General features: G+C 39.9%; 1 protein-coding gene across 1 annotated transcript in view; it reads left to right on the plus strand.

The window, feature by feature from the left end:
* The window catches only part of dlgap1b (discs, large (Drosophila) homolog-associated protein 1b), a 91,854-nt gene that overhangs the window by 15,742 nt on the left and 49,776 nt on the right, over positions 1-26,336 (plus strand). The window contains exon 2 of the mRNA XM_056434112.1: positions 19,963-20,048. The gene's annotated coding sequence lies outside the window, so the exon portion shown is untranslated. The remainder of the gene's footprint in view (positions 1-19,962; positions 20,049-26,336) is intronic.

The following is a 26,336-nucleotide window of genomic DNA, read 5'->3' on the forward strand; positions in this document are numbered from 1 at the left end:
TGGGGTCAAATTGACCCTAAAGGTAACAGGAGGGTTAAGTTGTTTCATCCCAACTCTAATTGAATATTCATTTCCATTTTAGTAACTTCCCTGACTCCATTCAGAGAGACGTTTCATTGAACTTCATAGTCTGGATAAGACGGTTCTGGCCCGGATTATGCTTTGAAAACTTTGGTCTTGTCTTCGTATTTGCCAAAAAAAAGAACGAGTGGAAAATGCGAACAGGCACCTATTTACTCACTAATTTGAGATCTAAAGCAAATCAATTAATGCCATAGAGTTTCTTTAGAATGAGATGTATCTAATGCATTATGGACAGCAAGCAAGCCTTTGTAACGTAATTAGAAAGTTGTGGAGAAGAGGATTCTGTTTTTTTTGCTCCCTAAATGCTTTCCACACTGCCAGGCAGACAGAGAGTGAAAGCCTGCGTGTCGAAAGCATGAAATACTGGCATCCGTGAGGACACCCAAATCTCCTTGGCGGTTCTGGCAGAGCGAGAGAGGGGAGTGCACATGCAGCAGAAACTGGCTTAGTCAGGGTCATCACTAGCCAATAGCTTTGGATTGCTGTCACAAACCAGGGCATTTTCTCAGGCTCCAATAAGCTAAGTGAGAAAAGATCTTGACGCTCCGATGCCAACAAACACTTTTCTCACGGTCTTTATCAGCCATAATTATCGTACATTTTATGGACTGGTTCAGATTGCAGTGTGTGTGTGTGTATGAGTGTTCGTAGCCACAGCAGCGGGACATTTTGTGGTCCAAATGAAATGAAATGTCATCTCCTTGAGAAAATAAAAGTTGTTTTGACATCGATATGCTTCTGAAAGCACCGACGTTCTTTTATTAACTGACAATGACCAAATAACTGACTGCAATATGACACAAAAAACCGACAGACTTTTTGTATCGCAACTCAAATTTGCTTTCAATCCAATGTCTCCTTCATGTGTGGACATACATCTTGTGTGTATTGAGCTGCTAACACTTTGCTAACGTAATTTTTCAGGCTACAAAGCTACTTAGCGAGTTGGCTGCTGCTCACGATAAGCTGAACAACTTTCAGTATGACGGTAGATGTGAGGATCTTTCAGTTTCGATGCTACATCATGTGTTCCTATCTCTTAAAAAAACACTGCTGAGAGAACACTGGCAGTCTTTGGCTTGTAGTGTGTTTACATTGTGCTGCTGCCGGCTCAGCTTTCAATCAAAGACTTACACGAGCGCGCCCACTCAGAAGCTTGGAGGCAAATGTTCCTGATGTACCTCAAAAGATGTACCTTCTTCAATAATGAATGACAGAATTGTTCTGATTCATTGTGTACCCCACAGAGACGCTGTTGTCTAATCCATATTCCATGTTGAGATGGCTGAACCCCTCTAAAAAGTAAAAATAAATCCTCATTGAATGTTTTATTCCATTTTCGGTGAACAGCCACAGCAGGGGGCACGGTACCTCAGTACGGCTGAAGCCGAACGTTGTCACGATATCTTTGTTTACCGCTCCGCGGTGGGGTTATTCTTTGTGCGTCAGAGTGCCTGGATGCTCTCCACATGATGGGTCTTATCACTAGAGATGCATTTAAGCACATATCGCTGTTCAGTGGCCCACAAAACAACAGATGTACTTCCTGTGTTGACAGAAACAATAGCCTCTCCAAAGTCACTGTGCATTTGTTTGATGTGATGAAACACAGTCGGACCCTCTCTGTTCAACCTAGCTGAGGGTTAGTCACGTTCAAGAGGTTCTAAGGATACAAGGATGCTTTTTGATTTATTTGTATTCTTTTGTTGAGCCCTGAATTGCGCACAATGTGAGCAAATGCGCATATTCGGTCCAAGCAATAGATTCTGCACTGACACAATGCCACCATGCATGCAAGTGCTCAAAAACACACGCTCGATGATGTCATTTGTATAATCTGATGGAATCTGGGCCAGCGTTGACGAGAAGGCAGCCAGCGGGATGAGCAGTCACTGTCATAATGATTTGTTGTGTAGGAGGGGAGGTACGGGGAAAAGAGGAGTGTGTGTCTGTGTTCCTGCGTAGTGGGGAGGAGTGTCACCTAGTAGGCATAATTCTCTTGCTCATTTGCTTTATATGAAGGTTGCAACAAAACAAAATGTACTGAAGCATGAGTCATTATACCTTGTGCTGTTGTAATTTATGCAGTCATTTGAATTAAAACAAAGTGGTTCTGCGCCACGTGCACCGTTACGCCGTTAGTCATTTATGTTTTGTTGATCCGAACAGGAACATGAGCAGGAAATGTGACAAGGAAAAGATAAGAAAATGGAAGATCATTCTTACTTCAGAAGATATATTTGGAGAACGGCTTGAGTTTGGTAAACGCTGTGATTAACTTGTCGCGTTTACAGCCAGCTGTGATAAATGGCAGATTTCCTTCAGGCTTAAACCCAGTCATTCAGTAATTTTGAATGTACTCGGCCTTTAAACGTTGGCATTGCTTCTGCAATCTCTCATGTTTCCAAATGCCAGACAATTTGAAGGCATCATCATTACGCAGTTTGATAAAAAACATTTGCTTTTGGTCGCAAGCCACACAATAAATTGTTGGAAGAAATCCTGAACAAATTACAGCGGACATTTAGACATCTAATTAAGCTTTTACTCATTGCCAAACATGAGCTATGATTATTTTTTATTCTCGGGGCACAGCAAATGAAAAGGACTTTTTAGTGGACTTGGAGAGGTGTTGTCATCTTCGTATAATAATTGTGTTTTTCACAGTTAACTGTAAAAACTCAGCTTGAAGCTATAGGATAGCTTACAATCAATAAGTGCCGATTGATCTGCACAGGTCCAAAACAAACTAGACCAGACCGTTGTGAACATCCTCTGATTGCCCCAGAGCAAACATCCATGAAGATGATTAACAGGCTCCTGTGTATGATATAGAAAAGAGGGTGGGCATGTTTGGGCCACAAAAGGTGTTGTTGCTGCATCTCGTTTCTGGTGAAGAGGGGGCTGAGCCGCAATGCAGACCCTCATCCATGATCCTGAGCTTATAGTGACCGAAAGGATGAGATACAAGCGGCCAGAATGAGCTTCCTTCGTTCGGTGGCTGGGCTCGGCCTTCAAGATAGAGTCGAAAGGGGCAACGGAGGTGGTTGGGCCATCTGATCAGGATGCCTCCCTTTTTGAGGTTTTCCAGGCACGTGTACCCGGTGAGAGGCCCCGGGGTCGACCCGGAGCACACTGGAGAGATTACATATCTCGTCTGGCCTGGGAACGCCTCGGGGTCCCCAGAAGGAGCTGGGAAGCGTTGCTGGGGAGAGGGATGTCTGGAACACCCTGCTGGCCCTGCAACCCGGCCCTGGATGAGCAGAAGCTAATGCATGGATGAATGTTTGATATCCACTACCGTTCAAAAGTTTGGGGTCACTTAGAAATGTCTTTATTTTTCAAAGAAAAGCACTGTTTTTTCAATAAAGATAACATTAATCAAAAATACACACTATACATTGTTAATGTGGTAAATGACTATTCTAGGTGGAAACGTCTGGTTTCTAATGAAATATCTCCATAGGTGTATAGAGGCCCATTTCCATCAACTATCACTCCAGTGTTCTAATGGTACATTGTGTTTGATAATCGCCTTAGAAGACTCATATCTGATCAGAAAACCCTTGTGCAATTATGTTAGCACAGCTGAAAACAGTTATGCTGGTGATATAAGCTATACAACTGGCCTTCCTTTGAGCTTGAAGTTTGAAGAACAAAATTAATACTTCAAATATTAATCATTATTTCTAACCTTGTCAATGTCTTGACTATATTTTCTATTAAATTTTCAATTCATTTGATAAATAAAAGTGAGTTTTCATGGAAGACACGAAATTGTCTGGATGACCCCAAACTTTTGAACGGTAGTGTACATTGTATACATTTAACAAACAAAAAACCCCACAGTAGATCAGTTTGAAGACTTCTATTCTGCTAGATTGCCTAATTAACTGATGACCTCTGTGCTTCCATCTTACTCTCTATTTTACACAGCAGTTTTATAATGTTTTGTCCTTCATGCCAATTCACAGGAAGGCATTGGTTTAAGTTGCAGCCAGTGAACAAACAGCTCTGTCCAGAATTCAACTTCCTATTCTTTATTTGAAAGTGTCGTGTACATATTTCATTTGTGTGGTGGTACATTACTCATGTGGATGCTCAATGTGTGTATGGCTGTGTGTTTCTGTGCATGAATGAATGTGTATTAAGCCGATGTTCGTAGTAATCCTGTACACATGTGTTGCACGGCTGTGTGTTTATGTGTATTTATGGTGCTGGATGCATGCAACGTGTCATTATGGGAGGCAGGCGTAGTGTCTGGAATGGTGCTGCTGGCTGCTGGCCTCACCGTACAAGAATCTCCTCAAACGATGGCGCTTACTGTCGATCCTGGCCGATGATGTAACCGCTGCACTCGCTGGCAAATATAACTTACACTTGATTTATTTTGAATGACTTAACTCTCTCAGTTCCTCTGGTCCAGCTGGGCATGTGCAGAGGGGAACGTGTAGAGAGCACTTGGACACTGAGTTGCCAAAATGTAAGCGCAGTCTAACACATCAGCAGGTATTGCAGAGAGCCCTCAAGCCTCTTTAAATGCAGTCTGTAGACAGTAACCGATAATTGTTTTCATGATAGATTAATGCTGACAAGTTTACGTGGGCATGCACCAGGTTGTGTCGTATTCCATCTCAGCCTTATTGTGTTCAGCGTGTGTAATCCCTTTATATTCCCCACTGATACCTACCTTCTCTTCAGATTATCTGAGGTAGAGATTAAGGAGTGCTCCTCTCCCCAGCACAGAGGGACACATGGTTCCAAATAACAAAACCAGTTTCATCAACGATACTATATATATATAATATACATACATTTGTTATCACGAACAGATGGTGCTTATGATCACGCATGTGTTTTTCATTTATACAAGCCCTCACGTATAATAAATAAATAATATAATACACTTGATTTATTGTCTCGCATCTTGTATAATCGTCCTTTCACAGAAATGTGCGAATGTAATATAGGCCTCATAACCAGGAATGCATCTCTTTAAGATGCCCAAGCATTATCCTTTCTAATGAGTCATGCTTTAAACTGTATTAAACGTATAACCCACAGACTCTTGTGAACAATTACACACTCAGTAACGAGTTCATGGTAAGGTAGCATTTAGCGTGTACACTGATGTCATTATTTGACATGCTCCATGAGGTTGCTCGTGTCAGCTGGATGGAGGGGTGAGTGTTGAGTCTGCAGGTCCCTGTTTCAGGCTCTGCACGCAAATGAATGTTTCTGTATATATTCACTTTTATGTCGGCGTGGATGCCATCTCTTCTTTATTTATCTGGTTAAATTGTCAGATGCAACAAATGTTCAGGAGCCATCAACACAGTGGAGCGTATGTTCCTTTCCAAAAGGGGGGGGGGGGGGACTAATGAGACTGCAGGAGTGGAACATTAGAATTACACGAGCATATCCCATGTCTTCTGAAGTCTCTGTAGAACTATCACAGCCCTGCCGTACGTGAATTCAAAGTCGAATTTGGTGCAGAGGCACAATAAAAAAACAACACTTGCAAACCGACAAACAGTTGGAAAACAACAGGATAAAAGGAACCTTTTTACGGGGGTTTGATTATTTATTTTCTTTGATTTTAATGCAGTATGTGTTTCTCGAAGATGTTTATAAGCTGCAATGTGGTTGAGAGATCTTCGGCTGTTTCAATTCCATCACGGATAACACTTTTATGACCCTATTAAGAGAATAGCTTGACATTCTGCAAACTATTCCGGTAATGAAACAAAACCCGCAAACAATGTCAAATATTATTCTCATAAACCGAATGTGAGCGTTCTTTGTCATCCGGTATAAGGGCACAGTAGAACAGTAGAAAGTCTTAGAACACCGACATTTATCCAGTTTTTATTGAAATGAACACAGTTTCATTTCTCAATGTTCTCTGAAATTAAAACATAAAACAAATAAACAATTGGAGATAACATTTTTAAAAATCATGGAATCGTTTTGTTAAAAAAAATGTAATCTACATTATTTTCTAATCAAAGTAGCCACCATTTATTAAATATATTATTATTTGCACTCGTGGCATTCTTTCTACAATGGAAATAAAATATTGCTCAGAAAGTTCTCCCCAACACTGTTTCAGGTTATTTTCTGGACTTGAACTGCTTACATTTCCAATGTTCTAAAACTTTTGCCCGGTAGTGTTCAAAAGTTTGGGGTCACTTAGAAATGTCTTTATTTTTCAAAGAAAAGCACTGTTTTTTCAATAAAGATAACATTAATCAAAAATACACACTATACATTGTTAATGTGGTAAATGACTATTCTAGGTGGAAACGTCTGGTTTCTAATGAAATATCTCCATAGGTGTATCGAGGCCCATTTCCATCAACGATCACTCCAGTGTTCTAATGGTACATTGTGTTTGCTAATCGCCTAAGAAGACTAATGTCTGATTAGAAAACCCTTGTGCAATTATGTTAGCACAGCTGAAAACAGTTATGCTGGTGATATAAGCTATACAACTGGCCTTCCTTTGAGCTCGAAGAACAAAATTAATATTTCAAATATTAATCATTATTTCTAACCTTGTCAATGTCTTGACTATATTTTCTATTCAATTTTCAATTCATTTGATAAATAAAAGTGAGTTTTCATGGAAGACACGAAATTGTCTGGATGACCCCAAACTTTTGAACGGTAGTATATATAAATATATATATATATTCACGATATCGTTGCATCTTGAATGGCAAGTGTCCACTGGTGCGTTGGAGCAGAATAACAGTCGGGTTCAAATGAGACGAAGGAAATGCAAGAAGTTAATTACATGAGTGCTGTGGAGCAGGTACATGAACAAGGTGCCTGAGGCCAAATGAGCTACTGTACAACGACGTGTGCAGAGGAGTGCAAAATTATGCAACAACTTTGCATGGCAATGACAGTTCATCACGGTGAGAGAAGAGAAGCCGATGTTTTATTAAGCAGCCTAACAGTCAGCGGTGCACTCCTCAACCTTTCCGCTCCATGCAGGCAGGATTGATGTCACACATTCAGAGATCGTTGTTGTCCCTCTCTGTTTGTGTTTATCTGTGAGACGTCTCCTCCCCACCTCAGCTCGCTCAAAGTCACTTTTCACAACACTCTGCCTCACGATTTGTATTCATAAATTACATCATCACTTCATCCTGATTAATCTCACATCATCAGACGCAGTGTTTCAACAAAGACTCAAACCACATTTCGAGAGCCAGAGGATCGTTGTTAGACTTGATTATTATTTTATTTATGAGGGTTAATAAATATAATGGACTTCAACCGGTACAGACGAATAATAAATCTACTGGAAGTCCTATCGGTGATCAGGATTAATTATGTTGTAACTTTTAAATGTTTTACCATTTTTTAATTTAGTTTATTCATTAATGTTTTTGGCAGGTTGTAATCATTTGAGATTCTTTTTTTTCTATTTGTACAGTTTACAGACTACACTCTAATAAATGTGCCTCTTCTCTCTTCTCATTACTTTTCTTGAGATTGACATCTCAACAATCATTTTGACATGTTATAGCAGGAAGAGAAAAGTTTATTTATACTATTATAAGTTTTTATTCTTGGTTTGACGAGTCAACATGTTTGTCATGAAACTTGTTTATTGTAACCTCAGAACCAATTAACTGCAATATTGCCAAATGTTTATCATTATTATGCTATTGTAGCAAATTACTTAACATTATTCAAAAGCCTAATTGAAAATGATAAAAACATATTGTTACTATAAATCATGGGACAACCCATATATTACATCACATAGTATTTTACAACAGTGCAGTGTTTTAGAGGTCATACGGGAGAAAGGTTATCTACAGTCCGTCTATTTAATACAATACATATGATGAATTAATTATTTTAGATTAACTGTCATTTTGTTATTTTAGTTGATAGTTGAAGCCATTGTTATAAAGGGTTGTCAATAAACAAAACCAATGCCTGAAGTAACAATAAACATCAAAAGTAGCTTTAAAAAAGAATGACTTGTTATCTATGTCTTAGGCGGCCAGACAGAGTGCGATAATACCGTATATTGTTAAAGTCAGCCCTTCTCTCAAGGCCTGTGTCTTTTATAATGCTATTGAACAAAGCGATGATACTTGTATTCACTGGGTTTGAAAAGCACTGTTATTATCCTCTCTCATTCGTCTTGTGTTCTTTCAATTCTGTTAAAGATTATAGATGACCTGTCTGTCGGAAAATCTGGACTACGTCTCCTGATAATTTGACAAAAATCCTAATTTTGTCTCCGACATATTTTCTCTTTTAAATAATCTTTTTGTTCCTTTGTTGGTCCTCTGAGCTGTACCATGCATCTGTTCCTCCGCCGTAGCTCATCCACGTGGAGTCCCACTCTACTTGGGCTGCTCTCTCCCTCTGCGCTCCTTCCCTCAATGGGAGGGTTTAACGGTGTGTGTTATGATAGCTTCTGCTTGCTGCCCTGAACTGTAGATAGAGCTTAGCACACTTATTGGGTCAGTAATGGGATATCTGCTCCCTTCACATTCATAGGTTTGATGTATGAGGTCTGTCTGTCTTGTTTTGCCTTATTTCTTCCTCCTCACACATGCGTTTTATTCTCTTCATGCAAAATCCTGTTCTCTCCTTCACTTAGACAGCAACATGGATCAATTCTGCATCAGATTGATGAAGACACTGGTCTTTGACTGTGGTTTGTAGACTGGAAGCACTCCATCAAAATCCACCAAAAGCAATGTGTTTTCATCATTTGGTGGCAAGAAATAGTCTGACACGCAAAATGATGATAATCAAAACACTTCGTTTTGATCGTTGATATGAGTGAGTTTACATTATTATCTTCTTTAAACCTTGAATATATATATATGTATGTATATATATACAGTATATACAGGACTGTCTCAGAAAATTAGAATATTGTGATAAAGTTCTTTATTTTCTGTAATGCAATTAAAAAAACAAAAATGTCATGCATTCTGGATTCATTACAAATCAACTGAAATATTGCAAGCCTTTTATTCTTTTAATATTGCTGATTATGGCTTACAGCTTAAGAAAACTCTAAAATCCTATCTCATAAAATTAGAATATTTCCTCAGACCAAGTAAAAAAAAATTTTATAACAGCAAAACAAAATCAAACATTTGAAAATGTCCATTAATGCACTCAGTACTTGGTTGGGAATCCTTTTGCACGGATTACTGCATCAATGCGGCGTGGCATGGAGGCAATCAGCCTGTGGCATTGCTGAGGGTTTATGGATGCCCAGGATGCTTCAATAGCGGCCTTTAGCTCATTTGCATTGTTGGGTCTGGTGTCTTTCAGCTTCTTCTTCATAATACCCCACAAATTCTCTATGGGGTTCAGGTCAGGGAATTGGCAGGCCAATCGAGGACAGTAATGCCATGGTCAGTACACCAGTTACTGGTGGTTTTGGCACTGTGGGCAGGTGCCAGATCATGCTGGAAAATGAAATCCTCATCTCCATAGAGCTTTTCAGCAGACGGAAGCATGTAGTGCTCTAAAATCTCTTGGTACACAGCTGCATTTACTCTGGACTTGATGAAACACAGTGGACCAACACCAGCAGCTGACATAGCTCCCCAAACCATCACTGACTGTGGGAACTTCACACTGGATTTCAAGCAACTTGGATTTTGCGCCTCCAGCCTTTCTCCAGACTCTGGCGCCTTGACTTCCAAATGAAATACAACACTTGCTTTCGTCTGAAAAGAGGACTTTGGACCACTCTGCAACTGTCCAGTGCAGTAATCCGTGCAAAAGGATTCCCAACCAAGTACTGAGTGCATTAATGGACATTTTCAAATGTTTGATTTTTTTTTTTTACTTGGTCTGAGGAAATATTCTAATTTTATGAGATAGGATTTTAGAGTTTTCTTAAGCTGTAAGCCATAATCAGCAATATTAAAAGAATAAAAGGCTTGCAATATTTCAGTTGATTTGTAATGAATCCAGAATGCATGACATTTTTGTTTTTTTAATTGCATTACAGAAAATAAAGAACTTTATCACAATATTCTAATTTTCTGAGACAGTCCTGTATACATGCATGTATATATATACATATATATATACATATATGTATATATACACACACATTTATTAAAAAAAACATCTTTCAAAAAATGTAAATGAAAATGAAAATAATAAATAAGAATGTATCAACAAATCCCATGGAATGAATATGATCCACAACTAATTTGTCAGTCTCTCAGCCAGTTATTGCACTCAACCCCATGTAAAACGTGGCCAGCAATATACACTTTGATGTTTGAGAAAGACTAAAGAGTAATTGAATAAAACAGTTGGACATTGTCAAATGCCACTCTGCAGCAGTAAATGGTGCATTTGCTGAGGTCTATTTCCATCTGTGCATGTGGGGAGCTGGTGAGTATTTACAGTAGCAGGAAGGTGTAAAAGGTATTGACTCAAAATAAACTGGAGTGCCCATGTTCATTGTAATAAAGGAAAAGGTCAGCCGGTCCAATGATATGGCTCATTGATGTGTTGTTATTCATCTTAATTAATAAACCAAAGTGCGTTTATGGCCCATGAGGAATAGATTAGATCAGGCTTTAGCTACACAGACATTACTTAGTATATCAATTTATTGTTGTTTTTGACAATCATTCAATTGAAACGAAAGCTAATTGGGAATATTTTAGCCTGGTTTTATATAAGCTTGACTACTTGTTATGCAGCACACCATCGTAATGGTCAATGATCATTTGGTTCCTTTCCTAAAGAGGCAAGATGACATTTGTCATCTCCGCTATTATTAGGTTCGAAGCCAGTGGAAAATGTACATTTTCTGCTTCCAACCGACCATGGCTGCATCGCAATATCCAACTCCTCATCTCACAGTGCCATCGGCTGCCTTTAATAACGCAGCAGTATTTATTGTCTGAACAACAATCCAGCAGCAAACATTTATCTACTGTATGTCAGTATATAGTTCAGTAATGTCTATAAGTAGAGCATGGAGTTGCTCTCCCTCTGTGTGTGTTGTCAGCAAAGCTTCTCTTGGCATTGTTGATTTTGCCGGGCAGGCTGTGCGTGATCATAGTGCACGTGAGCGCGCCCCACTGGTTAGCTCTGCAGTGCTCTCACACACCATCCCCAGCAACATTTTGTATCTTAGCACCTTTAACCACACACAATTATTTAACATATTCAACAGGACAGAGTTCATATATGGTCAAATTGTTCACTCACTTGTCGTCTCTTTCTCACCTCTTCCTGCCCCCCCCCCCACTGTATGGCTTCCACCCTGAGCTGTGTGCCTGTGTCGGGAATATAATGTGCACTGTTACTTTATTTGTGCATGTGGCAGGGGAGCAGGGAACATGTTTGTGAATATATCTCTCGATGTGCTTTATGAATAATGATCTGGAAAGATTAAAAAAGGGACAAAAAGGGACAAAAAGGGAGGTAATCATCGAGCGATAAAATAAATCGTCAGCAACGCCTCCATCACACTCATCATCAACCTTCGCCGTGTCCCATTCATTATCTCTTCAAAGGACCGGGGAGCATTGAGCGATGGAGCCGACACATGGAAACGCTTTATTGTCTGACCCATGATCAATGTTGTCTGGAATGCCTTGGCATTGTCGGTTAAAAGGAAAAAAACAAATGTCTCATAACTGCCTTCTCTCATTCATCTGGCTTGTGTCCAGGACTTTCAATACATCCGTTCACAGCAATAACTCAGAAAGAGATTGAATTAGGTCCTGGGCGTTGAAACACGGTTTCTTCATTGGCACAGGATTAGTTCACATTGATTCGGCCTGATTAGAGTCCCTCGCTTGTGTTTCCACTTAATCACTGAGCACACCCTTCTTTTGAACCTACATTTGCATGCACCCTTCCCCTCAGCTCCCCGTCACTCACTCACATTCCACGGCGACCCCTTTTTTCGATCAGCATGAAATCATCGCCCTCGACTGTGGCAGCCCGACGATCGCCGCTTCTGCTGCACACATACCACGCAGCGTACATCTGATTTATTGGTGTTATTATTACACTGTCTTGATACAGTATAGCAAAAGGCTGATGCTCTGCCAGGTCGACAACGTTGCCCTCTGGTTACAGAACATGTTCCGATAGATCGCTGCCGTTATTCTGAGTGAGCAGTGGAGAGCGATGGAGTGAGAGAAGGAGCCACGGAAAGATTGTCCCGCAGGACACGAGAAATCACAGATTATGCATGAGAGAGAACAAAAGAGTGGCAGAGGGCGAAAAAGATCACGAATATGGTCGTGGAAGCGATATGCATGGAAAGGGAGCAGCAGAAAGAAGAAGGGGGAGACCGATATGAATGCAAAGTGAGACATAGAAGTGGAGATGGACTGGAGCTGTGGCAATAATGTCTATTAACAGGGAATTCTGTGCTTCCGCCTCTCAAAAGCCAGACCTTGAAGGCAAGTGTCCCGATATAATTCAATTTATTCGATCATTGTATTTTCTGTGGACTTGACATCTGGAATTGTGCAACATTTTGCTGCCTATGTGTTCATGTGATAAAACCCATCCTCTCAGAATCAGTTGTGAGTTATGAGTGTTCACTAGCGCAGGATGTATCATCTCTCCACCGACATGATTTGATATGATTATAGGCTCAGACTACAGATGGGCATTTATAGGGGGGTAATCTCACCTTGCCAGACCTGCCTCTCACAGGAGAAATGTCAAACTAAACACACTTTAATTTTAGATAAAGAAAACAATCTGGGCTGTTTACATTTCTGAATTCAATCAGGATTGTCATGGGGATGTGGAAATAGCACAAAGCTGGTACGGGAGCGCATCGGGGTGAAATATTATTGAAAACGGTATTGCATGGAACTAATTGCCTGCCTTATGTTCAACTCAACATTTCTTTCCCAAGTTAAACTGATTGTTTTCTTCATCAGCATTTATTCGTTTTGACTTGTGTACTTATTTTGTCAACGAATTATAATCACCAAAATTATTTAATTACATTTTCTTTCCATATTAACCCGGATTGTGAAGCTGTCGTCAATTTAATTCAGTTTATTTTATACAGCCCAATATCACAAATTAAGAATTTGCCTCAGAGGGCTTTACAATCTGTACACATACGACATCCCTGACCTTTGACCTCACATCGGATCAGAAAAAACTCCCAAGACATCGGAAAAAAAAGTTGCACGGGGTAAAAAGGGAAGAAACCTTCAGGAGAGCAACAGAAGAGGATCCCTCTGCAGGATGGACAGAAGAATAGACGTCATGTGTACAGAATGAATCCGTACAGAGTTCGATAAACACATCAATGAATATGATAGAATGTATAAATAGTTTGTAGAAGGCATGGACCACGATCCAGACCTCCACAATTTATGAAACCGAAGGAGGTAGAGAGGAGGGCGGGGGGAGCGTAATGTCAGCTTGGACATTGTTAGCCATTTCTTTTTTCGCTGATTATTTGAGAATTTGAGGATACCATCGAGCTCTGCAGCTGATTGCATTTTGCCCAATCACGCCAACGTAGAGGGAAGAAATCATTTTGTATTAGTTTATGTATTAACCTTGTATATTTGTTTTCTCATAGCACAACTCTTCATAGAGTTGGTCCATACTGAATGTCTTCGTCATTGTCAACTGAGAAAGCCTCGGGCTCCTCTGTGCTCAGGGGCAATTAATCAATGATATCCTGCACATTCTATGATCCTAAAACACTCACTGTAATCATCCTAGCTTTCGTTCATCTTTACCGCATTTGAGTCGTGAAGTAAAGCATTGTAGAGCTTAACAAGACAGTCAGTGCCGAGTCCCTTTCGAAACGTACGGTACACAAACGAGGGAGGCTTAACGTGCAACAATTTCATAATTTTCCGCAGGAGATATCACCAAGAATACACCAACATTAGTTGCACCATTTTAGTTAGTGTGGTTGTCATGCGTATTTCTGTGGAAGCATGCTGAGTCGGGTCATTCTCACCTCCATGGCCAATGAGAATTCCTCACAGCGTAAAGCACACACGGCATTACCAAAATAGCTCATTTGAATAGAAAGACTCCATGGCAAACATATGGCTATTACCTGGAAATTGTTGTTGTTGCTTGCAGAATAGCATTTAGAATAGAGTTTATTTGTGTCTTTTTTGTGCAGGTTTAGTGGGCGAAACCACCGGGCAATACTTTAGCGAATTCGCTCCTGTGTGTACAGTGTCGCCAATGCAGGAGTTAAAATGATATGAACAAAAAGTAACAACATCTAGTGGGAGTGTGTGGAAATAAAACAGATACACCTCGGGTGAGTGAAAGAAGGCAGACTGCAATAGTCAGCCAGTAGGCGGGCTTATCTGTGCAGTCACCATCTATTTAGTCAGACTGTAAAATAAGAAACTGATTCTGATTCTTAAAATGATTCTATCGATATTACATTGGTATCCATTTCTCTTTCAGACTCAGCAACATTCACACAGTCAGACAAAATGTGCCATATCTTTCCTTTACTCTTCCACGACATTCACACCACAGGCCTTTATGCTCCGTGCCAAATGTGCTGCTCATATTTAATTGTTTTGGCTGCTGTTCGTATGTATTCTGGGATGAAAAGACATTTCCTAATGTAAACTGACAATGATGACAAGAAGACAAATGTGCACAGAAGTATAATGACAGAAGGTATCGCCTCTCGTTTTGTACATTCAGTACGCTGCTCCTTCTCTCTGCAAAGGTGAGCCGACTTGTATAGCATACGGCACCCTTATGCTAAGACCCTTGAGTCGCATGCAAAAATAACCTGAGCAAATGAGAAATAGCTGCTAAACAACAACATTGTTTTTATTTATCTTTTATTCTTTTAATAAGTATCAGCATGTTTAAGGTCAGACTTTTAAGAAATCAATGCCCCTATGCACACATTTACTGAAAAATAACTGATCTGACATGACAAAAAAAGTACAGTCAAATCTCCTTCTTGCAACAGTTGTGTGTTTCCACACGTGCACACATTCATACACACACCTGCTTTTTAATAAAATGACTAACTGTCATCAGCGTGTGGTTCTCACATTACTGCACTGTGAATTCATTAAGTGTGCCCTTTGGAAGTCTAACCAGCCAGGCGGGGGGCCGTCAACCCCCCTCCTGCCTTTTGAATCACACCGTGCATTTAAAATTGAAAATAAAGGTACACGTCTTAGTGCTCTTGTAGAAATCGCTAAAACATGCACGCGACTGCCCGTTCACATGCAAACCGTTTCTTATTATGAGTAGTGCAAGGAGTTTGACCTACATCTGTCTGTGTAGTGTTGGAACATATTTTTATGGCCTGGAAATAGATTTATAAGCTCCTTCTTGGATTGGTCTCTGGCTAGCTCTCAGACACTTTCACAACTTTCTTCAAGACTGAGCTCGTAATCTTTTGATTGTAGACTGACCCCAATGGTTTTGATGAGTTTAATTTGTGTCGGCCGCTTTTTATTCGTTGTATGTTTTGTACATCGACACATTGTAATTGTCCAAATCTGTGTTGATTATACTTATTATATCTTCACTTCAACACTCGTCACATAGTGGTGCGATGGCATTTTTTCGATGACCCAATTATTCCAAAAGCTCTTTGCTTCGAAAATACAATTAACAGAAGATCATGGTTAATTATTAGGAAAACACCATCAGATATTATCGGTTGCATCATTTTTTTACCACTAGTGGAAGGTGTGATATAATGCTAATGGTTGGCATAGCATGATATTCTTGCCATTCATTTAACTAATCTCGCTGCTCATATCGAAACCCAACCAGCCTAATGAAGTGCTGGGTCATGCCTTTCATCAAAAAAGAGGTCTGATGACATCTTTCTGCATCATAATTAGCCATGTGCATTGTTTGTTTTGAGAGATAACAAATTGGCTTTCTGAGCAATGTGTGTTTGTTTTGGGATAATGGGCTGTCTGACAAATATGCTCTTGGTCCAATAAGACATATTGCAGACTATTTGGATTTTGGGCCATCAGAACACAGGGTAGTTTCTCCCATATAGCAACATGTCAGAAAATGAGCAACAATTAGGGTGTTCGTCCGGGTGTCATGTTTCCGCACTGCCGCCTGGAGCCGGAGGCGAGGAATACCTGTAACTACGGCAGAGTCAATTGTCGCTGCAATGAATTTCGATTCTAACCTTTCCCACTGCACACAAAAGCCAGACGTTAGTGGGGACGTTTTTTCTCACATAGGAAAGGGCCTTTGGTTAGATTAACCATCCATGATGTATTCAAAATCTGGAATTATTGGACTCTCAAAGAGATTTGGGTCTATTTTGAATCGGATTAGTGTTTTTCTGCAGATTGATGAGATTCTAAAAAGTTGACTGACTGTTTATTCCTTCATTCATTTTATATGTACACCGGTCTGACCTTCAGCTTTTTGAAGGATGTTACTGTATGTTTATAGCTGACTGTGTTTTGAAGTTATGGGATAAGGCCTAATAAAAAAAGTCAGGTCAGACCGGGGAGCAGCTTGGATTTGGGGTTGCCTGAGCAACGCCGGTCCGAAGTGACCAGATACGGTCTTACTGAATCATCACTAGTTCATGTTTCAGTGTGTGTGTATGTAGAGGGGATGGGTTAGAGGCTTTTGTTGACTGGCAGTGCTAAATCTAAATCCTCCTCTTTTCCATCAATAATTCTCTGCTTTTTCACAGCCCCTCTAATCCTCTTTCTCACGTGACTCACCTCTATTTATCACCTCTCTACTGCCCGCTTGCCTCAAACAATCCGGCAAAAGTGTGCAAACAGTCGGTTAGTAAGCATACGTGTGTGTGTGTGTGTCTGCATGTGGTGATTGTGACTTTCAAACTGCACTGATCCTGATCGTCTAAATAAAGGTCTTTAGTTTGTTTTATTTCTTTTGCCGTCTGCTGGCAAATGAGGAGTCGCATGACGCCGGAGTTGATATCATGAGCTCCACCTCCACAAATTCCGTCTTTGTCCAAAATAAGCATCGGGTCCGCAGCTGAGTGTTGCAAAGTCATGCCACTGTGGGAATGGAATAAAGCATAGAGATAATCCACTGTTTAAGTTTGAATAATGGCTCTGTGTATTGGATCCTTGCAACACCAGAGTCGAGATTATGCATCATGCTGGGTTGGAAGGCAGCCCGCTGGTGCTGCTGCTGCTGACTCAGTGCAAGCATAGCTGGGGCTTGAGGGGTTAATGCAGCAGGGCCACGGGCTGATCCACAGCCCATCCTCATCTGCCAAAACTTCAAAGGATGCCCTGACTGAGTCTAAATCGCCATCTCCTCCAGTCAAGGCTCTGCAGAGAACTTCCCCTCCCCCTTAGTGCACAGGTCAAACTTGGCCTCATCTTTTATGTATCGCTTGGGCTCTAAGAGATTCATGAATACAGAAGGCCCTATTGTCGTATCACAGTCCAGCATATGGAGGTTTCCCATTTATATATATTTTTACCAAAGAGTGGAAATATGTCTCTCGTTTGTACAGCTCTCGCTTTATTTCCCTCTCATCCTTGTCCATGTTTCTGTTCCCCCGTCATTCTTCTTCCCTGTCGTATTCTTATCTCTCTCCGCATATCTCTCTCCTGACTTTGACTTATTTGGGATAGAAGGTCACAGTCATTTCTCTTTTTGACGGAGCTTTTTTTTCTTCTTTTTGGGTATTTATTGTTCACTCATGAATTATTCAGATTGCAGATAGTGAATACAGTGAATTTGAGAGCTGCAGTTAATTTACAGGAAGCTTACTGGAGATGGATACTTTGAAATAACGTCTTCAAGTCAAATCTGGACACCATAACTAAGACCCTATACACCATCATAAAAAGGCCTTCCTAATCACTGACTCTAATCATAATACAGGTTTAATCCTATAGATGTGTGTGTGCATGCATGTGCCTGCTGCTTGGCAGGTCTGCTTCCTCTATTCTGCTGAGTTGTACTGAGAGCAGTGAAAGTTGTAATAGTATGCCAACGGCGTGTCTCAAATATTCATTTCTGTTTATCCCTTGGTTGTTTACTCATTCATGAAAACTTGTGTTGATCCATTTTTTTAGCAAACCAGCCCTCTGTTTCTCTACCTGTGTTTAAGTGATGTGCGTGTTATGCACCCCAGCAGAGTGTGAAATTGAAATTCTCCCCTGCAGAGGTGACATGATTGACAGAATAGAGAGGACACACGAGATGTGAAATACCATCTTTTACTGAAGTTTTGGTCTTCTATCATGTGGAACTAAGGGTTTCAGTTGAAAACGGTGTTATTGCTCTTGATAATATTTAGATTTTGCCATATTATCACATGTTTTTAATACTATAAACCCATCAGGGTAAAAGCTGCCGTGTAAATATTCCTCAATCTGTGAGGGAATTTGGGATTATAAAGTTTGACCTGCAATCTGATTGGATTAAAGATATATTTAACATGTACACATCCGACATAGTAAAACTGCATGTATTGATGTTGCCTTTTATTTATTTTTTAAAATAACAGACCCCTGAGAGATACTCTAAATACCAAATACCTCTCACATTTATAAATTGGGTTTTCTAGATCTGATGAGTTGCAGACCGAAACCTTCTAATACTCTAAACTAATGTATCACTGGTAACACTGATGTTCAATAATTCAACCGCTATAAAACTGAATTTATCTCATGTTCCTATAATGAAAGCTTTAGCCTGTATCTCTGACTCGTCACAGTAACTTTGAGTTATTATTACTAACATTACTTTTTGCTAACAAACAACAGCATGAGGGGTGTACTTGCTATTAGCATGCTGGTTTTATGAAAAAATAGTTCCAAGAAGATAATAACTATTGATTTCAGTTGCTTTTTAACAAAATGTCAGATATAATCGTTATATTTATGTGGATAGTTTTAGAACAAGTATGAACTAACTTAGCATGAACTTAACATTGCCAGACTTTAGTTTTTTGTTGGTATCGCTGCATCCTTGTTTTTTTGAAAAGGGCCTGAAGACCCCCGGGAGCATTGGCCCCCCTCTGACCTGTGTGTGTGCAACCTGTCCGAACCGAGTCCCACCTGGCGAGCGTCGGAGAGACCACCATCTGTTCCGTGCTCCCACAATGAACTACCTGCCACCTCCTCTTCATCATCTTATTGGGATATCAGGAAAAGGATTTTCGCAAATTCTTAGTCAATTCTCAAAAGCACAAATATGACTCTGGTATATAAAATGTTGCAGAGCAGGATGTTTCCTGCATTTTTCCATGTGAGAAAAGCAATCCAACAACATGACAGACCATTCACTGCCTTGTGCTTTATGAAATGGGAGTGAGAGATGGTGATCTGCTTCATCGTTGAGTAGAGTGAGTCATTGCCCTGAGACAATCACCCTCCCTAAAAACACCTCAAGGACTTTATTTAAAGATGCTCAAATAGGCTTAAAATTAATTTCCTCCTGTTATCTTTTTTCTTGCCTCAATGAATTCTTCATGTTCCTTTTGTATACTTGAGATATTCCTTCCCAAAAGACAGGGTTTAGGGTCAAAATGTGTTGCCATGATTTGAAAACTGAACAAAACTAGGATATTTGAATGTCGTTTAAGCCGCCCTCTCTCGTCAATGAATATCAAAGTTGTTGTTTTTATTTCTGGGGGTCAACTTAAAAGCAGGAAGGTTTTTTATTGAGTTTTTCCTCCAAAGAAGATTTGTTTTGTCCACCATCTCCAAGCATTTCACCAGTAATTGCAACACTGAAGTGAGTCTGGAAAAAGCGCAGGGAGCGACATCACAGCATGAGCACATGGCACATGGACCAGCACATTAGCCACCAGAGCGCCACAGGAGTGTTTTGCTATGTTGTGATGAATTTTCAAACATGGACTCTGTATTTATTCATCTCAAGGTGGAGAAATGTGCACACACCGAGGACGAGGAGCCTGGAGTTAAGCACGGGAGAGAAAAGATGCCGAAGATGAGACAATAAAGAAGGTGAGCTCCACTTCTCTGCACGCTTTTTCTCCACTGGCTCATTATTGCCTGCATTGCTCCTATAAGTAGTATGTAAGTTGGACATAAAGAAAAGCGTGATGTGCTGTGTGTAATATTCATTATGGGTGCTGTCAATTTTCACACCTGCATACTTACAGTTCACAGTTGACCCTTCAAACGCAGCCGTCCTTTGAATGCAGCCCGGTGCTCTAACATCTATAACCTTTCAGTGCACCATTAGTGTTACCATTAGGTTGACAGCTTAGCATCGACGGCAGCAGAAATGAGACGCAAAGAGAGCGACAGAGGGGCGAATGGCAGGAAAAAGGGGGATGATGGAAAGATGAGAGGAACAGACTAAATGAAAAGGAGGTTTAGTGCTCGTTCCTGTTTGTATAGTAACAACTGAGCAGATGGTGGTGGTGAGATAAACAGTTTAATAAGTGTGCAAAAGTGCTTAATAGCAAGTAAACGTGGTGAACATGTGGACTGTGCCAGGCGTAAGTCAAAGCACTCCAGCAATGTGGTGCAACAAGTAAGGGAGGGCAAACAGTAGGCAACGGATTTAGAGTTATTTGCGTCATAGGAACAAATAAAAACATTATTACTGACATTATAATCTGATATTAGGATCATAGTTTTATTACTTTCCCTCAAAGATAGATACTATGTAATACTCTAAGAATCGGTCCTGTTCATGAATGTTCCATTTTTACATTTTCTTTTTTCTCTCCCGTAAGATTGTCTTTCAGGATTCAGCTTCATATCTTCATCAACAGCTCTTCAGCAGCATTATGGGTTCTTCAAAGATTGCTGGATATTACATTTTTGGAAAATCTCTGCGTCTCAGATGCAATGGCAGCGCATGAGAGGCACAGAGCGGGGCGAAGGGCTGACCGTGCTGTTTGACAAGTTTTCTTTGCAATCAAGGCACAAGGGAATGAGGGATTGATTTGGGAGTGATCAGAGGCAGGTGAGAGAACAGGTGAAGGGAGCTGGACTGACGAGATGGGAAGCAGGATCTGGAATGACGTGATAGTTAGTGAGACAGGCAGACAGGATGAAAACTACTAATAAAAGGAAGGTGTGGAGCTAAAATGTTTCATACTTCTTTTCCAACAAACATAAAACATTATCATCACATCGGCTTAATTAAAATGGAAACAGTGCATCGTCATTATCATGAGCAGTTGATATATAATCACGCATTGTGATCCCATCTCCACCTCAGCTCTCGCTGACGAGCCGACCTTGACCTCTAACGCCTGGAGCAAATGCCAAAAAGCTGGATTTACAGCGAGCTTATCATTTGAAAACGTACCACTGCACTGGCTCGGGTGATCCTTGAAGGCCATTTGTAAAGAAGTAATGTGGTGTACAAACAGACTCAGAGCCAACGTGTACTGTACACCAGGGAAGTGTTGGGATGGCAGTGGGATAAACAGGTTGATGACTGACGCCGGATCACAGAATTCCCGCCGTGCAGTCGCACTCTTCAATCTAACATCTTTTTCAAATACTGAAATCTTGATGTTATCCTGCACAAACAAAAATTTTGGATTCCTAAATCAAGTGGTTTTCCGTGAAGTGTGTTTATGGAGATTAGGCAGCGAATGAGTGTGTAATTATGGACGATCCAATCAAGTAAATCTTGGCCAGTGGGAAGAAAGCCATGGCACTGATTCTGGCAATCACGGCAGAACAGAACGGACACCCGCGGTTGGGTGGGGAAAAAATAGAGGAGGGATTATCAAATCCTAGAGAAGGGAGCTAGGTAAGGTAGAGAGAGAGGAGAGGAGAGGATTTTAGGATTCAACAGAAGGCGACCCAAAACTGGGCTGGAATCACATCCACTCCTGGCAGTGTGGAGACGTGAATGCTTCTCCTCATACTACACTCTTGATACTCAAAGATTAACCATAAATTGCCCAGACTGAGCTAAACTGTGGTAGTCATGGTGCAAGAAACACATTTTCTCAGCTCGGGAGTGTTGTGATTTATTTCTTCCGCTGCAGGCGACCAAAGAAGAGGTTTACCGAGAATTCCCGTTGGCATAAATAAGTTCCAGAAGATGAGACAAACCATGTTGAGTAATAGTTTGGCGTGATCGTGAAGCACGGAGCATGCAAAGGAACTGCTTCAATCACAATATCAGGGCTAGTATTATAAAAGTAATCACAAACATGTATTCATCCATCCAAGCTTTCAGAAACTCTTCATGTGGTTCAGTGTTTCAAAGTGTTTTTTTATTTGTAAGTTATTACTGAGCCCTTAATATATTTGAATATAGAGCACAAAGAAACACTCTCAGCTAAAACCTCCTTATCTTTAAGCCTCCCTACTTCATAAATGAATTATTAACTAAGTATAAAGGATTTTTTTTAGTATCTTTCAAATACTAATTTAAAATCATATCATTTTATTGCAGAAATGAGACTCCTTAACCGTGGTTCACGTCCTGAGAGTTGCCCATGATAATAGACAATATTCAAAAAGTCGTTGTTATTTAATGTGTCAATGAGCGGCACATTTCACAGTTAATTTGGTCGTTAATGAAACACTCCACAATAAATCACCTTTACATCCTCAGTGCTTTGTTTCTGATTCCAACACTTCACATTACTAGGGCAGTGAAGGAAAGGCGTCTAATGTTCTCTTTACAACACTGCAACTCAGCGATAATATTAACATTAATAATTTATTGTAAGTTCAAGTATCCTTAAAATGCACACTATTCTTTCTTGCACTTGAGACAAACGCATTTTGTTTCTTCCGTCTCAGCTAAATAGTACATAAACTCTCACAACAGGCAAGTCACGTTACTAGTGTTTTACACACTAATTATATGACACCATTTATTTTTACTTGACCTGTATACGCGTTACTCTCTGTGGATAACCGTGAAGTGTTAATTAGCTGTTTTTATGTGTTTGACCCTAAAAGGAAAGAACAGAACATTCTGAACACATTTCTGAATGCATTGTTTACAGCTTGATGAGGTTTTCATATACAGAAATGTTGATTTAATGGAACTCGGATGAACAAATAATGTCATGTAAGATTTTAAACAGAGGTTTTAATTGCTTTTTAGATATCAGCTCATACAACTCTGGCCAGCTGAACGAATTATACAAAAAGGAGAGTTTATTAGAGGCAGTCAAGAACATGCATCTAAAAAAGCAACTCTATGTTGCACTTTTCATCTCATGTCTCTCTTTTTCTTGATGCCTTTCTCTGTTTACTCTCCTTTTCCATTTTAATGCAATGCTAGTTACTATAAATATTCTGCCCTGAATGACAAGATGTCCAAAGTAACCATCTCTGGGAACAGGAAATAGCCAGTAAATGATGTCTCAGTAATCTGAGTTCAGAAACGAGTCCCCTGCTTTGAGTCTTTGATGGACCTGAGGTGACAGGAGACATAATTGAGTCCATTTTGATGGCATTAGCCTTGCTGATTCCATTGCGTTGGGAATTTTCATGCCCTCTATCCGCGTCGCTAAATTGTGATGCGAGGTCAGCTGGGAGCTAGCTGCTGCCAACCGTCAGAGCACAGCGCTCACCTGGTTTGACACCTGCTCTCTGTGCAGGCATCTATGGAGGATATGAAATGTCTTAAGTCTAAATACATGCATGAATAAATACAGGAATAAATAAATAAATGCTTAAATAAATGTAAAAATAAATATAGGAATAAATAAATATAAGTTATACATAAACAGGACATCAATTAATAAATCTATTTCTACATTTCTGTATTTCTGCACTTCATTCATTTATGTCTCTATTTATGTGTCCACACATATTTCTTCATTTATTTATGTGTGACATGTATGTATCCTTGTATACAAATGAGCTGGGGCTTTCATGAAAAGATTTATTTCATGATGTCCTGTTTAGGTATAACTTATATTTATTTATTCCCGTATTTGTTTATACATTTATTTATTCCTGTTTTTATTTGTGTTAATTTATTTATTCCTGTATTTATTTTTACATGTATTTAAGCATTTATTTATTTATTCCTGTATTTATTCATGCATTTATTTATACTTAAGACATTTTATGTCCTCCATAGGCAGCGTGTTCGGTTCAGGCTCAACTCTCCACAGTGGAGAGCTGTAAGTATGCCTCCTAGCCTCCGTGTGACCGTGTGTTTGCAGTGTGGGTATATGCATGGTGTTGTATCTGTATTTATGATTGCATTCCTTGTGTATTTGTGTGCCGCATTGGATATGCGTTCACCAGCATTCATGCAAGAAGACAGCGGGTTAGACTCCCTCCCCCTAACCCTCTTGCTCAGTTGGATCTCACTCCCAGATCTGTCAGGCGTCCGGTGACGTGTCCTCGATGTGACATCCCACCCACAGTGGAGGAGAGACACAATTCATCCATCCTTTTCTCATTGGTCTCCCATAACCAGTCTGTGACCTTTGCCCTCCGAAGTTAAGCAGATAGCCTCGTATTGGTCTCACAGATGTAGTCAAGGTAATCTCATCAGAAGGCTTCAGTTGGTCGTCAGCCCATTATGTAATAATGAAACAGAAAAGAAACAGACAGCTACATCTGCTTGTTATGCCTCTGCGCTCGCCGTTGCCGGAGGCATAATTATTTCTGGTTGTCCGTCCGTCGTAAACGATCATGAGCGGTAAACAATCACAAGGTGGTAATTCTATTTTTTTTGCCTTTTTGCTGACAAGCTTATTTATTTGCTGAGCTCGAGGGAGTTATTTCGTATCAGAATTATATGCAAATCACTAATTATGGTTTGGTATTAGGCTTCACTGGCACCTAATACACTATTTAATCTTTATTTAGCACATATTGTCTAATAATAAACATTAGATATATATTGTTTGGCAACGAGCGGTGATTTTTTAGGTTTTTACACGACAACAGCTCAAAGAATATCAGCACAATAACTGTGTGCACTTGAGGTCAGCTCTGCGTGTTTCCTGACATGTAATTAATTGGAGAATCAGTTGCTTGAAATCACCTCTGCACTCAAAGAAATGATTCATTGGATGAACTCAATTAAATTGTTGGCAGGTTTTCCATCCAATAATTATATGCAACTCCAACTCAAATTTAGCACATCAGTGCAATAAAATGTAATTAAGTTAGTCCAACTCATTTGTATCAAATACATCTAAAATAAAATAACGATATTCATTAAATTAAATTAATTTGTGTTTGTCCAACTCAAAATATAAACTAACTAACTAACAAAATATGCAAACTCCACACAGAAGGACAGCCCCGACTGGGAATTGAACCCACGACCCTCTGGCTGTGAGGCGACAGTGCTAGCCACTACACCACCATGCAGCCCTAAACATTTCTTCACCTCATGCAAACAACTGATTTTAAGCTGGCACATACGCAAAGGGTAGTCCCCAATGAAACACATTTATTTTGAGTTGATATGCACACCATCTAACCTAAATAAATCTAATAAATGAAAGTATTCATACATTTTGTGTTACACCGATTAAATATAAATATCTATTTTTGTAATTGATTTATTTAAATGTATCAAACAATATTTAAATGTGTCACCTCGAAGAAGGGCTTGAATCGTTTTTGTGAGTGTAACCTAAATAAATCTAATAAATGAAAGTATTCCTACATTTTGTGTTACACCCATTCAATATAAATATCTTCGTTTTGTAATTGATTTATTTAAATGTATCAAACAATATTTAAATGTGTCACCTCTAAGAAGGCCTTGAATCGTTTTTTTTGAGTGTGGACGCCTGTGGCAGCAGTTTGATGCCGATGCTGCCTGGCAGTGGCAAGTGACTATCATGTGCTATACTGTGCAAAGCTGCATGCGCACAACCACGCTGCTTGTTCCAGCAGGGAATGTTTAAAAAATTTAAAAAACAACATGAATGCTTTGCAAGTCGCGTGCAATGATGCATCACATTTGTAGAGAGTACCCAGATGAGTATACAAACAGTTTTGTTTTGTACGGTTTAATTGACCATGTTCAGTTTGTGCTGCTCACAAGCACATGCTTGAGTGGAAATAGCAGCTGTAATGAAGAAGCAGCAGTCCTATTGTCAGCTACACGAGCACGCACACAGGAGAAATGCCACTAGGAGGAAATAGTTGCAAGCCTTACGATGAGATTAGCAGCATTAGCAATTGGTTTCACAGGTGTATCATAGGGAGATGGTTGAGGCTGCAGTGTGTTGTGCAGAACATGCACTGAGATGCACACACACACACACACACACACACACACACATAGACTCTACAGGGTTGAATTTACTTACTACCGTC

The sequence above is a fragment of the Pseudoliparis swirei genome, chromosome 16 (genome assembly GCF_029220125.1).
Source record: "Pseudoliparis swirei isolate HS2019 ecotype Mariana Trench chromosome 16, NWPU_hadal_v1, whole genome shotgun sequence".
Lineage (NCBI taxonomy): Eukaryota > Metazoa > Chordata > Actinopteri > Perciformes > Liparidae > Pseudoliparis > Pseudoliparis swirei.